This window comes from Mustela putorius, unplaced genomic scaffold (genome assembly GCF_011764305.1).
Source record: "Mustela putorius furo isolate JIRA1106 unplaced genomic scaffold, ASM1176430v1.1 tig00000228_pilon_pilon_pilon, whole genome shotgun sequence".
Classification (NCBI taxonomy): domain Eukaryota; kingdom Metazoa; phylum Chordata; class Mammalia; order Carnivora; family Mustelidae; genus Mustela; species Mustela putorius.
Genome location: NW_025421322.1, coordinates 21,132,223 through 21,148,892, shown reverse-complemented (window position 1 = coordinate 21,148,892; position 16,670 = coordinate 21,132,223). Strand labels below are relative to the sequence as shown.

Sequence of the window (16,670 nt, the reverse complement as noted above, 5' to 3'; positions counted from 1 at the left end):
GCCATTTGTAATGAAGTAGGTGGAACTAGAGGGTAGTATGCTAAGTGAAATAAGTCAGTCAAATACAGTATGATTTCACTCATGTGGAATTTAAGAAACAAAACAGATGAACATAGAGAAAGGAAAGGAAAAATAAAATAAGATGAAAATATAGAAGGAGGCAAATCATAAGAGACACTGAATTCTCAAAACAAACTAAAGGTTGCCAAAGGGGAGGTGTGTGGGGGGATGGGGCAAGTGGGGGATGGGCATGAAGGAGGGCACGTGATGTAATGAGCACTGGGTGTTCTATGCAACTGATGAATCACTACATTCTACTTCAGAAACTAATAACTCAGAGATTTGTTTTTAATGGGCCAAAGATCTGAACAGACACCTAACCAAAGAAGATGACAAATAGGCATATGAAAAGATGTTCCACATTATATGTCATCAGAGAGGGGCAAATTAAAACTATGTTGAGGGACACTAGGTGTCCCTCAACATAGTTTTAATTTAAGTGAATCAGTCTGCTAAGCGACTGCCTGTGGCTCAAGGTCATGATCCCAGAGTCCTGGGATTGAGTCCTGCATCAGGCTCCCTGCTTGGCGGCGAGCCTACTTCTCCCTCTGCCTGCCACTCCCCCGGCTTGTGCTTGTACTTTCTCTCTCTCTGACAAATAAATAAATAAAATCTTTTAAAAAAACAACTATGATGAGATACTGCTAAATCCTTATTAGAATGGCCAAAATCACTAAAAACACCAAATGCTGGTAGAGCTGAGGAGCAACAGGAACTCTCATTCATTGCTGGTAGGAGCAGAAAGTGGTACAATCACCTTGGGGGATACTTGGCCAATTTCTTACAAAACTAAACATCCCCAGAGGTCTGGGTGGCTCAGTCAGTTGAAAGTCCAACTCTTGATTTCAGCTTGGGTCATGATCTCAGGATCCTGGGATCGAGCCCTGCATCAGGCTCTCAACCCCGTAGGGCATCTGCTTATCTCATTCTCCCTCTGCTTTCTTTCTCTACTCAAACAACAACTAAACATCCTCTTACCATATGATCCAATAATCATGCTTCTTGGTATTTACCCAAGTGAATCAAAAATGTATGTCTGCACAAACCTACACATAGATGATTACAGTAGTTTTATTCATAATTGCTAAAATGTGGGAAATGTTGAACACAAGATTTCATTTAATAGGAGATAAACTGTGGTATATTCAGACAGTGGAATATGATTTACTGCTAAAACGAATGATCTACCAAGCCAAGCAAAGAAACTGAGAAAACTGAAATGCATAATATTAAGTGAAGGAAAACACTAACAAATATACCACTCTGGATGTTAATAATGGGGAGAGTTATGGCAACTCTGTACTTTCTGCTCAATTTTGCTGTGGACGTAAAACCACTGTAAAAAAATAAAGTGTATTAATTTTAAAAATCATAAATTGATTATCTATATTACATTGAAACTAATCTTTGACCTTAGCTTGCTTTCTTCCTCTTTTACTTAAGGGGGAAAAGGAATGGCTCTATGTTTATATTCTTCACCTCTAGAACGCCTGCTTTATGACTCTTACTCTATTTTCTATCATTTCCCTCCAGTTCTATCTCCTACCACTTCTGCTAATAGCATATGCTAAGTAAGGAAAAAGGAGGTAGCAATCAAAAGTTTTATTTGAAATGTGACCAAGATTATTTAAATTGGTTCCCTGGAGACTGACTAGTTAGAACTCCTAAAGAGATTCTTTCTGATCATGTCAGCCTTGCTAATCTCTCTTCTCATTACACATCAGTTCCAAATTTCATTAATCCCTTAGTCTCTCACTATGATGAGAGCTTTCCAGAAGTCTCTGTCAGAAATACTTCCTGCTTTATTCCACTTCTGCACACCATTCAGTCTGTTTTTCCTCAGAAGGTCTGTTCGCAAGTCACAATGGGACAGAGGGTGAATGGGCCAAAGAGAGTCTATCATTTATAGGACTACATTCTTAATGATAAGAATAGCTACTTACTAGGAATCACCAAGCATGTATCAGACACCATATAGGTGTGTAAACATTAAGCATTGTGTCCTTTTAGTGAAGAAAAGTAAGAGTCAGAGAAGGAGGGTTCACAACTTACAAAAGGCCACAAGGCTGGACTGGTTTCTGGATCCCCTGTTTGCAAGTGTCAGAAACAGGATTTTAACTCACTTAGGCAAAAAAGGATAAAATATGACTAAAAAAAAATCCCCAAACAAGTGGACTGAATGAGGTCATAGATGTAGCAAGGCTTTGGGAACATTTAGAACCAGCAACTCCAAGCCTACTGAATCTTTTTCTTTTGGTATCCCTTCTCCCCGGCCTTCGCTGCACATGCCTTTGATTTCCTCTCACTGCGGACAATTTTTCTCCCTTTGGCAGGAAACTGTGCTACCAACAGCTCCAAAGATTTATATCTTAAAATGTCTGGCCCTGCAGAGCTACTAACTCTCTTTGCACTTATCAATTCGAAAACTCCTGGCAAAAAAATGTTCTGTTGGTCCTGCCTCCCCGGCTGGGCAAATGAACTCTATTCCTGAAGACACCATATGGATGACAAGAAATGGGGGCAGAATTGGAAGATCCAGGAGAACTGGTGGTGACTCTCAAAAGACAAACTCAGAGATGTTAAAAAAAAAACAAAAAAAAAAAACCCATGATACAGGGCCCACAAGTATTATTCCCACTGTGCAGTTGAGGAAAATAAAAGCTGAGTGATGAGAATAAATTAAAATTTAACTGTCTTGCCCAATGCGGCCCAATAAACACATTAATGGGACTATACTCAGCCATCTCTAAATTCACTCTTTAAATTCACTAAATCTGCTTCCAAACCTAAGAAGAAAAAGTGGCTCAGAGAAAGGTGTTGCTAAAAGGGTCAAACACAGCATCTCACAGGTCTAGCTAATGCCACTGGACCTTGAAGTCCACAGATTGGATCAAAGTCCAATTCCTCTGGCATCTACCTTCTTAAGAAAATCAGAGATACAACAAATTCCATAAAGAATAATAGCAATGATTTTGCTTGACCACTATCTTCATGCAATGAAATCTGCTGCTTTATCATAGCAAATAAAACTCTAAAAAGTAAGTAAAACTACCACCATTTTACATAAAGGAAATTGAGACTAAGAGGAGTGGAGATTTTACATAACACCAGGGTTGATATCTAAGTCTATATCCAAAGAGCTTCAAAGTTTTGTGCTTTTCTGAACATCTACTTCCAAAGAGACAAAGGTAGAAGAGGATGTATAAAGATTCTCCCAAATAAAAATGGTAAAGTACATTAATACCTGTATTTGCTATGATCTCAACTAGATGAGTGATCCCTGGAGGCAATGGACACTTATGGTCTCGGCAGAGCTAGACCCCTGGCAGCTGAGTGTGAGGTCTTTAATCTGATATAGAGACTCCAGATATAAAGTGACACCAGAGATACAGTTAAATAAGACAGGGTCCTCCACCTGAAGAGCTTACATTATCATCGGGAAAGTAGACCACAATTTTATATAAAACAAACAGAAAACTTATTAATATTCAGTATGAAGAATTCAAAATAGGGAGGTGACAGTGAGTAAATGTGGATGCTGGGCTATTTAGTGTTGTCAGAGAAAATTTCTATTAGAAGATGTGTGTATTTAGTACTGCACTATAAGACAAAGGCAGATGTGAAGAAATCTGGGTGGAGTGGGAGGTTAGGGGTGGGAAAAAGACATGGGTAAGATTGTTCCAAAGAAAAGGAAAATCATGCAAAGATCCTGAGAAGGGAACAAGCTTAACTTGCTCATAGAGAAGAAAGGAAAATAAAAAAGGAGAGGTGAGGAAGACCCAGATCCTGTAGGGCTTCCTACGCCAAAGCCAGGAGCTTGACATTTTTAATGGGAAGTCACTGGATGGTTTCCAGAGAGAAGTGACTTAATCTACCTTGTGTTTTAGATGATGACTCTGTAGATGGAACTGTTTGAGAGAAGGGCACATCACTGTGTGAAGGCAAGAGATCAGAGAGACTGGAGGCCACTGTAGAGCCAACAACAAGCTAAGGCTTGAGCTCAAGTTTTAGCAGTAAGATTGGTGAGTAGTAGTTGGACTCAGGACACACCCTGGAGAAACACCTGCATGGCTGTGTGCAGAGGATAAAGAAAATAAATTAATAAAAATCCCTAAATCCTAGAATTTTTTACCCGTACAGTAGGTTATGTGGTAAGAACATTTACTGAGAGAGCAAAACCTTATAGGAGAGTTGAAGTAATAGTGGGTGGAGTGAAGGACTCTTCCGTTTTGGCCATGTTATAAATAGTATGGCCAGTAGACATGCAAGTGGAGATGTCATGTCGGTAGTGACATACATGAGTCTGCCAAACAGAAAGAAGACTGGGGCTGTAGATTTAAAAGTGAGAGTCCTTAGCTTATAGATTGTTCTGGAATGGGTGAGTTCCCTAAGGAGACACTATAGTTGAAAAGACCATGAGAGATAAGGATGTGCCCTGTGTCATATCAAAATTTAGAGTCCCAGTGGAATTGTGGACAGCAAGTTACTCATGGCATAGTGTGTCAGGTGGAAGAAAAAGAAAGGGACTGTGAGTCACAGAAGCTTAAAGAAGCATATATTTCAGGAAGGATGGAGAGGTCAACAATGACAAATGTTACCAAATGCAAGTAAATGAGGGTAGGGAAATCTGGATCAGAATTATTTCTGCTGAAAACTACAGAGCCCCAACTGAGATTATCTTAAATAATATGGGGCTAGTTATTTCACATATCAATATGCCTAGACCTTGGGCTATTCTAGGGTTCCTTAATTCAAAGGATCAACACCACCACCAAGAACCACATATTCTCTATCTTGTTTTTTGGCCATGCTCAGATTATGGACAATGTCTTCCTATGTGGTAGAAGATGATTGTACATCTTCAAAACGTTACAGACATAACCATATCCAAGAAAGGAGGTTTCTCTTCTATCCTTTTCTTTTTAGTCAGAACTGCCCAGATATGCCCCCACCAGTCTTTTCCTCAAAATCTACTGGCCTATATTAGTCTTAATTCCAAGTTGATACCAGTCATTGGCTAGAAAAATAGAATTACTTATTATTTTTTACTTAGATCAATTATAATTCTGATCCCAAGCACTGGGAAGGGGTCTGGTTATCTTTCTTGATCACATGTGGAAAATCCCCAATGTAATAAAAGACTTAACTCAAAGAAGAAGATGGAAAAAAAAAAAAAAAGAAAAAGAAAAGAGAAGAAGTTAAGAAGAAGAAAAAGAAGGGGAAAAAGGAAGGGGAGGAAGTGGAGTACAAGAAAAAAGGGGGATGGAAATCTAATCAACAGTCTCCAGTACTACAGTTTTATAAAGACAATTTCAGTGGAGGGGGTCCATTAAAGCAAATGCAGAGGAGCCTGGGTGGCTCAGTCGGTTAAGTGTTTGACTCTTGATTTCAGCTCAGGGCATGACCTCAGAGTTATGAGATCAAGCCCCACATTTGTGGAGCCTGCTTAAGATTCTGTCTCTTCCTCTGCCTCTCCTTGACTTGTGCACTCTCTGTCGTGCTCTTTCTCTCTGTCTATAAACTAAACAAACAAATAAATAAATAAGCAATCGCAGAGAGAAAGGGGGGGTGAAGAAGTCAAAACAGTCAACACATACTGTATTTTAAAAAGGTTTTTATACACAGTAGAGAAGACAAACATGATAGTTTCCAAAGAAGGACAGAGGATCATAGGGGTTTGGGGTCGGTTGCAGATTTATTTTAGGATGGATGACTTCGTGCATTTTGTATGTCAGTATGCATGATCCTAAAATGGGAAAAATGTTGACGTAGGAAATGTGCAGGGGTCAACTCCTTGAGAAAATGAAATGGAAAGGCATCTAAGACATTAACAGAAGGTTTGGTCTTAGCAACAAAAATAAGCCCAACCTTTGAAGAGGATGGGTAACTCAGTCGTTGAGTACAATTGCTGAAAGGATGATTGAACTGTTAAAAGATAAAGCAGTTCACAACCAGGGGTATCTAGTTTTTTGATAGAGGAAGTGTCACTGGTATCAAGACAGTAGGCAGATGCAGAAGGAATATTTGAAATATGGGGAGAGAAGATAAGAATTAAGGGTCTCTGAGAGTGAGGAAGTGTATTATAGAGCAGGTAGCAGAGTTCAGATTGTTAACACTGTTTTACTGTTACAGTGTTGGCGTAGAGTTAGTGGATAATTTGGTCTGGCTGGGGTTGCCAGATAAGTAGGATAGCGGAGGAGGAGAATGGAGCAAAGTGGTCAAGAGTATTTTTGAGGGAGTGTCCCAGGACTCCATCTTGAATTTTTTAGGCTGAGAAAGAAGTAGGGTGAATGTGTACAAAGTTTGAATGAGGTCAGAGAATGTCTGCTGTGAGACTATAACAGGAAGTAATGTAAAAATGTAGGAGGTGAGCAGAAGATGGTCAGAAAAGGGGACATTTGGAACTGAAGTCTGGGGAGTGGTATTATTATCAGCGATGACAAGATGGCTCAGGTGCAATGGAAAACAAGACAGCTGGAGCTGAAGAGTTCAAGGAGTTGGGAGACGAGGAAATAGAAAGGACCACCCTCATCTTGGCTCCTGCAATTATTGGCAGGTGACCTTGGGCAGGCTACCTTACATTCATATGCCTGTTTCTTCATTTTAAAATAGAGGACAAGAGTATATACCACTTCACAGAGCTATTGTGAACCCTAAGTGAGTTCGCATATACAAAGTACTTTCCATGGTTCCTAGCACCTAGTAAGCATCCAGTAGGTATTTGCAGTTAGTACTACCTGTATTTGTCTTACATATTTATCACTTTATTTTTCAAAGAGAGTGAAGGCTCTGAAGATATTAAGTGTTACTATATGACAGGCACTATTCTAAGAACCTCTTAAAAAAAAAAAAAAAACATTGAATCCTCACAATGCCCTAAAAGGGTGGTACTATTTTTATACCCATTTCATAGTTTAAGAGACAGAGAACAGCGAGTAAGTGAGAGAGCCAGGGTTTGAACCAAGCCAGTCTGATTCCCGATTCTCTGCCCTTTACCCTGTTCTATGTGGTGATTTACAGAGGAATAGATAAGGCCAGGAAGTGAGGACACAATCTGGTGGTGGCTATGACAGCCACAAGGAAGGGTCATGGATAATGAAGTCAATGACATGCACTGAAAAAATCTGGGGTTTTGAAAGAGGAAAAGAGGAGAGACAGGCTAGAAGTGACAGGGGGGAGCAAGGCTTAGGAGACACAGAAGCATGTCAAGCATTTCCGACCAAAAGTACAACATGAAAAAACAACTTCAAATTTGGGCATCCAGTGGGCTTGGCAGTTCCTTAGGGTTCTGTCCTTGTCATTGTATTTTTATCGCAGGGAGAGGAAGTTCTTTTGAAGTCCTTGTCCTCTATTTGTGCCTTGCTAAGAATCATACTCAGTTTAAGAGTAAGTTTATCTTAACCTGATAAGGGGATACTGAAGTAAATTTTATTGTGGGGTGTGTGTGAGCAGAGGGAGTGGGGTGGCTCTTAGACCAATACCCATGTGACAGTAGTTTTTAAAAAATAGAGGAAAACTCTCAAATTTAGAGACTTTTTGGTTTGTGAGATATTGCAAATAATGTAATTAGAGACACATTTTCAAATTCAATTTTCCATGACAGGGGATAAATAAATAAACTAAACACTTTTCAAAACCAGTCAGTATAGATCAGGAGTCAGCAAAGCACAGCTCATGGGCCAAATCCAGTCCACCACCTGTGTTTTGTATGGTCTGAGAACTAAGAACACCTATTATATATGTAAATGGTAGGAAAAAAAAATCAAAAGAAAACTTTTATTTAGTAATATGCAAAAATAATACAAAACTCAAACTCTAAATGAAATAATTAAAATCTCATTGCATACTATTATTAATAGATGAACATTTGCAAAATATTTTGATGATGGGGACATCAAACCCAATTAAATGAAACATTATCTCCTCCTAAAGAATTCCATTTTTCTCATTCTACTACAAAAAAATATACTCAATGATCACTATATTTTTTAATTTCATCAGTGAAATACAGTGGACATTTGTTTTCCCTCATGTTACATAAGCACCTACATAATAGTCTCAATTTTATCTTTTAGCCTAAGAAGTTTATATGTTTTGTTATAGGAAAACTTTGTTAACTTCTGGTAATAGATAAGAGGTAAACAAAGTTAACATCATAATGTAAATATTATAATGTGATATATGGACTCTGTATATCAATGGAACCATTTGATTACATATTCCTTCAGCAAACACACATTTATTGAGCACCAGCAACTATTTGGGTTGCTGAGGATATAAAGTTGAAAATATATGGTCTTTGCTCTCAAGAAAATCACAGTCTTATTATTTTATTGCTGTGGTAATTCTGGTAGAATTTAAGAAGAACAGAGGATTTCTATAAAATTCTCCTTCAAATGAATATGTCCTCCTCTTTCTCCCACTCAATTTCCAGCTTTTATTGGGTACTGAATTTTATATTTCTATATAGCCGTTAAGTGACTTACTGTTTTTCAATATAGGATAGAAAATGGGAGCTAACAAATGTGACCTCTCTTTTGTACCTGTAACTCCACTGGAGTGTCTTGCAACCTGACCTCTCTCTCCTTTGCTTAATCCCTATTATGCCATTTAATTTGCCAGGGTCCTAGCATACCACCTGAATAAAGTCATCCAAGATCTGTGTCTCTGCCTAGTGAACCTGAGCCTCGTCCATGATCATTGCAATTGCACTGCTCATATACAGAATCAAGACCCAAAGCCATTTTCCATATTTTTCAGTAGCTAACGCTTATGCTTTTCTTCCTAAATTGCCTCTGACATCAATAGCCCTACAGGATTTCAATGTGGGTTTAAGAGACTGAACTACCAATGAATATGGGGCATTCTTGTAGCATGCAATCATAACTTGTGCTTAGCTTTCATAACAAAATCTTGTCCAAAACCATCTCAAAGAAGCCAAAACCAATCTAAAACCACTTCCTAGGTCCACATTGCATAACAAGTGGATCTGTTCTTTCCCACCACATGATGAAGGGCACTAGGTAGCTAGATGCCTAATCATGTGAATGGTGAAAGTATTTGTCTATTGGGTTTAGCCTACAAAAACTGTAAGATTTCTGTTTCCAGGCTATTTATTAAACACTTTTTCTATTTACATTATTGCTACTCTTTCTTCGACTCCTGAAAAGAGTCTGTTGCTCTCTCTCTCTCTTCCTTCACATCCGAACAAAACTCTGTGGGATGGGGGGAGTGGGAAATCTAAGGCTTTCACTTAATACCCATAGATCAAGAAACACAGGAAAAAGAGAATGAATCTCTAGGAGCTGCACTGATAGAAACAAAGGAACCAGGGACATGGAGCTTTCCAACATCAAAATATTTTTCTCATGTCCCAAGTATCTGGCTTCCCCAAGCTCTATCAATACTCTTGAGCTTATGTGTCTGGGAAATAGCAAGGATTTGAGAATGCTTACTTGGTTCAGTAAGCACATCTCTCCCAATGTCTTCTGTGATAGCAATAGAGATTCTCTGAATTCTAAGTCCATGGGAAAGAAGCCTCCATTCCGTCCCTCTTAGATTACAAAGAAAAGAACTGGGAGGTCTCTGTGTTGACACCAGCGCAATTTGTACAAAGAGAGAGGGTTTGGGCAATGGGGGAATGGAGAACGACAAAAGAATGAACTAAAAGCTAACACGGACAGAAATCAAGAACTTATTTAAAAGTCAGAAAAAAATTAAGTGTGCAGCGAGGGCAGGCACACATGTAAATATAATGACCCATGGTCCAGATCACACAAAGTGATTCTAAGCAGCCCCATAACCTGTACCACCCCATCATCCAAACAAAAGAAAGACATTCCTTCAGTTGATTTATTATGGTCTCTGAAACTGCCAGCATTATCATAATTTTTTAAGGGCGTAACAAAAGAGATATGTATTTTAACTTAATGAAACCAATCTGATGCCATTTTGGTAAGAAAGTAACAAACTGATTAATAGATTGCTGAGGTTGGGGTACGCCTCACTTACACCCACCACCATCAAAACAAGAGTCTTCAAACAATTCCACTTTGTGTATCCCACACCTCTGGGAAGATACCATCATGCTCTAGCCTTGATCAGAATCCTAAAAAATTCTTTATCTCCCCCAAACAATGGCATAAGTGGTCACCAACTGTGTAATTTTTACTTCCTACATATCTCTCAAATCTGCCCCCTTCCTTTGTATCTACATTGCTTCTATCTCAATCAAGGTCACCCCATCTCATCGGGATTTCTGCTCTAAGATAGGATCCTATTCACTGACCCTCTTTAGAGACATTTCTAATCTGTAGATCTTGTCACCTTCTTGCATAACTAGCCTGTGAGTCTCCCACCACCTGCAGGATCAAGCTAGCTCTCAATTCCATCTTTACAGAACACTTGCTTTGTGGCCCTTGCACAACAAACCTCAGCACGGCTTTAGTGACATGCTCCACCACTGTGAAATTTCTTCCAATGTTTTATGCTGTCTCGTGCCCTTACATCTTTGTTGTAATGCTGGATATTTTTTCCTATATGTCTCATGAAACTGTGTCCTCCGTAAGCAGAGGGACCATGTCCACTTCACTGTGACAACCATGACATTTGACATCATGTCTGGCACATGGTAGAATGAGACAAAAGACTGGTCACTTTCAAATTGAATTGACAATTCCAAAAGGAAGGAGGGTTTGCTGGGTGAGTGCGGATATCACAGGGATGAGGATGTAGTTATTTCTGACAGTCATAAGAAAATGCAAGAGTCCTGAAAATTTGGGCCAAGGAGAGTAGGACAGGGTGACTGATAGGTACCAGAGGGGGAAAAATGCATCAAAACAAACTGTCTACTGCATAATTTTGCAGAGGGCTGGTCCTGATGTGAAGGGTGGCTCAAAAGGAAATTACTGCCCAACACAAGCGTAAAGAATACCAATTATTTTCCTCTTAAGTAGGGCCAGACCAACTCAACAGAAAACCATAGAGGATGGGCACAGCATTCCTGGAAGGAGCTGATGGTGGTGGTGTCGTCAGCTGAGTTGTCTAAGGAGACACGATCCGGGAGCCACCCAGCTGACGGCTGGTACACCACAGATGGGCATGCTTCTTGGAAAAGACCTGTGGCAATTAGGAATTCAAGCTTAGCCCCAACTTTTCAGATGAAGCCTTCTAATTTTCCTTTTCCCTCCCCTGAGCTTCTTCCAGGAAACCTGCCTTGTCCTCTGCTGCGGTCGGGAAAGATCAAATATGCCTTTTACCGAAAGGCAGGGCTTTCCTCTCCTCCCTGCTCCTTCATGTGAACCCACATGCTCACAGAGGGGCATGCCTGGGGATCTGACATGGAGCCACCTCCATTCTGTGTCTAGGATCCTGCATGTATCCTTATGAGAGGACACAAGGTCAAGGTGAAAGTCCAGACCTGCTGGTCTAAGACAGTTAATGATAAGAGACGAATGTGACAATGAAAACCACTTTGAATAGAATTATTCTGAGATACATTTTAAGTCCAGACAACTTTTGGATACTTTTGTTCCATGCCTTCATAGTTTCACTCCTGTTCACTAATTTTAACCAAAAATGCTAACAGGAGAATTAGGTATTTAAAAAAAAAAAAAAAAGCATGGCCTATCTACTAATTAAAATAAAAATCGGTTGGTTGACTAGGAGAAAAAAAATGATTCTGTCTTGATATCCAATATTTTCTCCCCATGTTCCAATCAAATCTGCAAACTTTCCCAGGCATTTTCTTCCTGTTTCCCATGGACATACAGCAAACCTAGTAGGTTTCTTCTATATATCTCCTTCCTCCATTCTGCCCAATACTTTTAACTCTCCCACCATAGAATCATTCCCCTTCCACTTCTATCCCTCTTGTTAGGTGGTGAACTTCTAGATGAATCTTAACCTGTTAACCGGTTATCTTAACCTATCATCATTCGGTCACTCCTTCTAAACAACTCTTCCAGTGTGTCACTGTAGGACTATAAGCTCATCATGGGCAGGGATCATGGCTTATTTCAACACACAGAAGTCAATGAACGTGTAAGTATTGGTTGCTTGTCTAATTTGGCCAAAACACTGGTCGATCACATACTGCCATGTCCAAAGTTTGTATGCAAAAACACTGTTGCTCTTTTCCAAAACCTTTTTCCCCAATTAAGGTAAATACTGCAGATAGAGGGATTGAACTATCTCTTGGTATCAGCCCATGATCACCCTTCAGAGGGCTATGAAGGTGCAGGTGTTAGCACTCAACCAGATTTTGAACTTGAGGTGGTGGTGATGGTGATGATGATCTAGGTTATTTCTCACTCAAGATACTCATAGAAATATAGCCACAGGGCTCAGTCATTGCCCCTATGAGGCTAGAAAAGCCGGGTAGTCCTGGAAGTAGAGGAACCATGAGGTCACAGCAGAATGGTCATGAAGAGAAATGTGCTATATTTCATAAATCACAGGGTTCCTGACCCAAGGAACAACTCAATTTCTTTGACAATCCCAAAGTATTTTTAGCCATTGAACTGGTTAGTTCCTTGTCTGAATAATATTCCTCCTTTGTTTACTCAACTCTTGATCCTTCCTTCCTTCCTGCTGTGAAATGGTATGTTTACTGTGTATGGCTAAATCACTACCATCTTTATTTGTGTTTTATTGCCAAGACATTCACAATCCTTGTTCCCCCAATCTGGAAGGAAAAGCCATAACTTAAAAAGAAAAAGAGAGAAAGAAAGAGAGAGGGGAGGGTGAGGAAGAGAAGGGAAGGGCAGGGCAGGAAAAAGAAAAAGAAATCTGGCTTTTACATTAGCAGAAATGTTTCATTTTATTTTCTACCACATTCCGAGCACTTTCATGGTGTCGGGTATCATTAAGCATTTAACACATACTATTTGTTTACATTCACCACACCAATAGCTAGATACTTGTTACTCTTCTCAGTTTTATTTATGGGAAAATAAGCATAAAGAAACATTCTCGGGGCACCTGGGTGGCTCGGGGCACCTGGGTTAAAGCCTCTGCCTTCAGCTCAGGTCATGATCCTAGGGTCCTGGGATGGAGCCCCGTATAGGGCTCTCTGCTTAGCGGCGAGCTTGCTTCCTTCTCTCTCTCTCTGCCTGCTTCTCTGCCTACTTGTGATCTCTGTCTGTCAAATGAATAAATAAAATCTTTAAAAAAAAAAAAAAAGAAAAAAGAAACGTTCTCAACATCATCTGCTAATATATGTAAAGATGGAATTTGAACCCAAGTCAGTGAGACTCCAAACTAACTCACACTACTGATCTTCTATGATCTTAAAGTGTGTCTTCATTACAGGTAACTCCCTCCAATTCTGACCATGTTCATCAGTTTCAAAAACACCCCTTGCCAAAGAGAACTGGGTATCATGCAAGACCAGAGAAATCATAGATTCCCTCATCTTATTGATATAACAAAGACCTAAAGAATTTAAATGACTCATGTAAGATATCAAAGATACTTCACGCCATCTCATATCCAAATTGGGTTTTCTTGTCTTCCTGTTGGTCTATTCTTGTGACAACACCAACTTCTTGTGCCCTTTATATCTTTACCATGATTTTTCTGTTGATCAGGATTTCTTTTCCCTCACTTCAGAAACTTTGCTTTTGGCAAAGGAGAATGAAACATCTCAGAGGGCTCTGTCCAAATATATCATTTGAAGCTATTATGCACAGACTGGATACATTAAACCTTTTGGATGCTTAAGACATCTTGGTTATGAAAGATGATTATGTTAATGAATATGTTAATTCACACTTTCTCACTTTATAAATTACCCGTAGGAATTCACTTGGCTGGTGGATGAGACTAAATACAAGCCAGGCCAAATGCTAGGCCAACTTCAAATTAGGCATATTTGTTTTGGATGACTTCCCATGTCCCTGCTACCTTTCCCTCACCTCCTAGCTTTCGTCTTCTCCCCTGATCACCCATCACCCACCCGTTGGTTGCCTAAGCACACCCTGTGCCAACGTCTTTCTTTCTCACCTCCACTGCCCTCTCTCCTCCTCTCTCCAGCAGCTCTCCTCCCTTAAGCTAGATGATTTCTCTCAAGGTTTTGAGGAACTCGATCTTTTATTCCTATGCTTTCTTCTGTCCTTTTTCCTTCATTCCGAGAGTACTTTCCCCTTCCAATACATCCTTCAACTCACTCCCTACAAAAGAATTCCACCAGAATGGGGCATTGCCATAGTCCTGGGATCTTTTTTATTTTTAAGAATTTATTTATTTATTTATTGGACACACACACAGAGAGAGAGAGAGAGAGATCACAAGTAAGCAGAGAGGCAGGCAGATAGGGAGGGGGAAGCAGGCTCCCCACTGAGTACAGGGCCTGATGCGGGGCTGGATCCCAGGACCCTGAGATCATGATCTGAGCCAAAGGCAGAGGCTTAACCCACTGAGCCACCCAGGCCCTCCATAGTCCTGGAATCTTTCTAAGACCTCTTTTCCATGACTACTACTTGATCAACACTAAGTTGAATACCACTCCTTCATATTCTGCTCTTTCAGATGGTTAATGAAATTAACTCTTAATGTCACTATTAATATTAATTAATAATTCACATTAATAATTTATTAATAGAAATTCTCTTGTTAATATTAATATTTGTTATCATTTCACTAAATAAATGTTGGTTAAATAAAGTCAATAAACCAATCTCTGCGAATGTGTGAACATCCCAATACGTTACCTCACATAGTAATCAATTCAAAAGCATAGATGAGAATCCAGAAGACCTTCTAGGAGTAACTACATATAAAGACAGGTAGCAATACTGATTTCTTTTCTTTCAATTATTTTTTCTTTTTCTTTTTAGTAGGCTTCACCCTCAAGTGGCCCTCAAACCCATGACCCTTACATTAAGAGCCTCATCCTCTTCTGACCAAGCCAGCCAGGTGCCATTTTTATTTATTTTCTTTTACTTTTAAGCAAGCTCTATTACCCAATGCGGGGCTTAAACTCACAACCCCAAGATCAAGAGTCCCATGATCAACTCAGCCAGCCAGGCATTCCTGTACTTTCTCAAATCACATTGTAAAGACAAATCATGGCCAGGATTCTTTAACTCCAAGTTTAAGATTATTCATCCAAGCCTTGCTAATTTCCATTTCATCCCTCCTTGTGTCTATGATGCTTGTTCCCAAATAGATGGTTTATAATTTCATGAGACAGTAGTAAAAGCTTTATTCTTCCTTTCATTTACAGGGTTTATTTTTTAATTGAAAAAGTAATGCAAGCTTGTTCTGATAATCAAGTCCAAATATATGGAGGGATAGAAGGAAACCATTAACAAACTCACTCTACCTTGTTTCTACTCCAGAGTGAAATAACCGATGTTAAGAGTCTGGTGTGAATTCTTCCGTCCTTTTCTCCATGATCTGAAAAATCATATTCAAAATAAATTCATATGTTCGCACAAAGATATAAACACATATAAATAAAATGTTTGATTTATGTTTCCAATATGGGATCATCTCATGCATATGGATTCCCTACTTGCTTTTATTCTTAATAAGATATCATGAACATCGCTTATGTCTTTATATTATGGAGTACTATAAATTAGTCAACTTTCTCCCTATTGATAAAATATTCAGGCTGTTTCCAGTCCTATTGCCGCTACAAGTAATAATACAGGAAATATCACTGACTACAGTTTTGCATTTTAGTGGCTATTTTTATCTGTAGGATATATTTCCCAAAATGGGATTGCCTAGGTCAAAGAATACACCCATTATTTTTCTGGAAAGGACTGGTTAGAGCAATTCATGCTTGCATGAACTATGTCTGAGACTATCTGTTCCTTAGCAGATTTATAATATGATCATGTTCAATGATGTATGATAAATAATATATATATGATAAATACTATATGAGTTACAAGCAAACAATAGGTCTATGTGCGCTTGTCTAAGATAGTAAGATGTGCAGTGCCTGGTGGCTTAGTCAGTTAAGCGTCTGACTTCAGCTCAGGCCATGAGCTCAGGGTCCTGGGATGGAGCCCCATATCGGGCTCCTCACTCAGCAGGGAGTCTGCTTGTCTCTCTCCCTCTGCCACTCCCCCAGCTCATGCTCTTTGTCTCTCTCTCAAATAGATAAGTAAAATTAAATTAAAAATAGATAAAATAGCGAGATCTCTAAAATGAGAGGACTGAGACAGAAGGAAAAGGGCCGTCTTTCAAGATGTATCCTAACATTTTACACAGGTTAACGCTTATTTAAAAATAACAGCAGGAGCACCTGGCCTGCTCAGCAGGTAGAACGTGAGACTCTTCATTTCAGGGCCCTCAGGTCAAGCCTACTTGTGGAGTCTACTTTAAAAAAAAAAAAATAGCACCAACAGTTCTTTTAGGAGTGTAATGGTAGAGGCGGCTACTTTAAAGAAAGGACGAATGTAACTTTCAGGAGGAGGTGGAGAGAGGGAGGGTGGTGTTATTGCCAGTCAACCCTCAAGCACATTGCTCTGATTTGATGTATGTAGATGAATCACTTGGCCAGTTCCTCGTTTTGCCCATTCGTTGTCAAGCTGTGCAGCCAGCCGTTTCCTGGAGTGGCTCAGAGTGGACCTAGGAGGCAGCAGAGTGCGTGT

The 16,670-nt window shown here is 39.6% G+C and overlaps 1 long non-coding RNA gene across 4 annotated transcripts in view; it reads right to left on the bottom strand.

The window, feature by feature from the left end:
• LOC101692762 overlaps window positions 1-16,670 on the bottom strand; it is a 259,825-nt gene that overhangs the window by 123,087 nt on the left and 120,068 nt on the right. For all 4 annotated transcript variants that reach the window (XR_006606147.1, XR_001178006.2, XR_001178008.2 and 1 more), the window contains one exon: window positions 15,386-15,459. This is a non-coding gene — a long non-coding RNA (uncharacterized LOC101692762). The remainder of the gene's footprint in view (window positions 1-15,385; window positions 15,460-16,670) is intronic.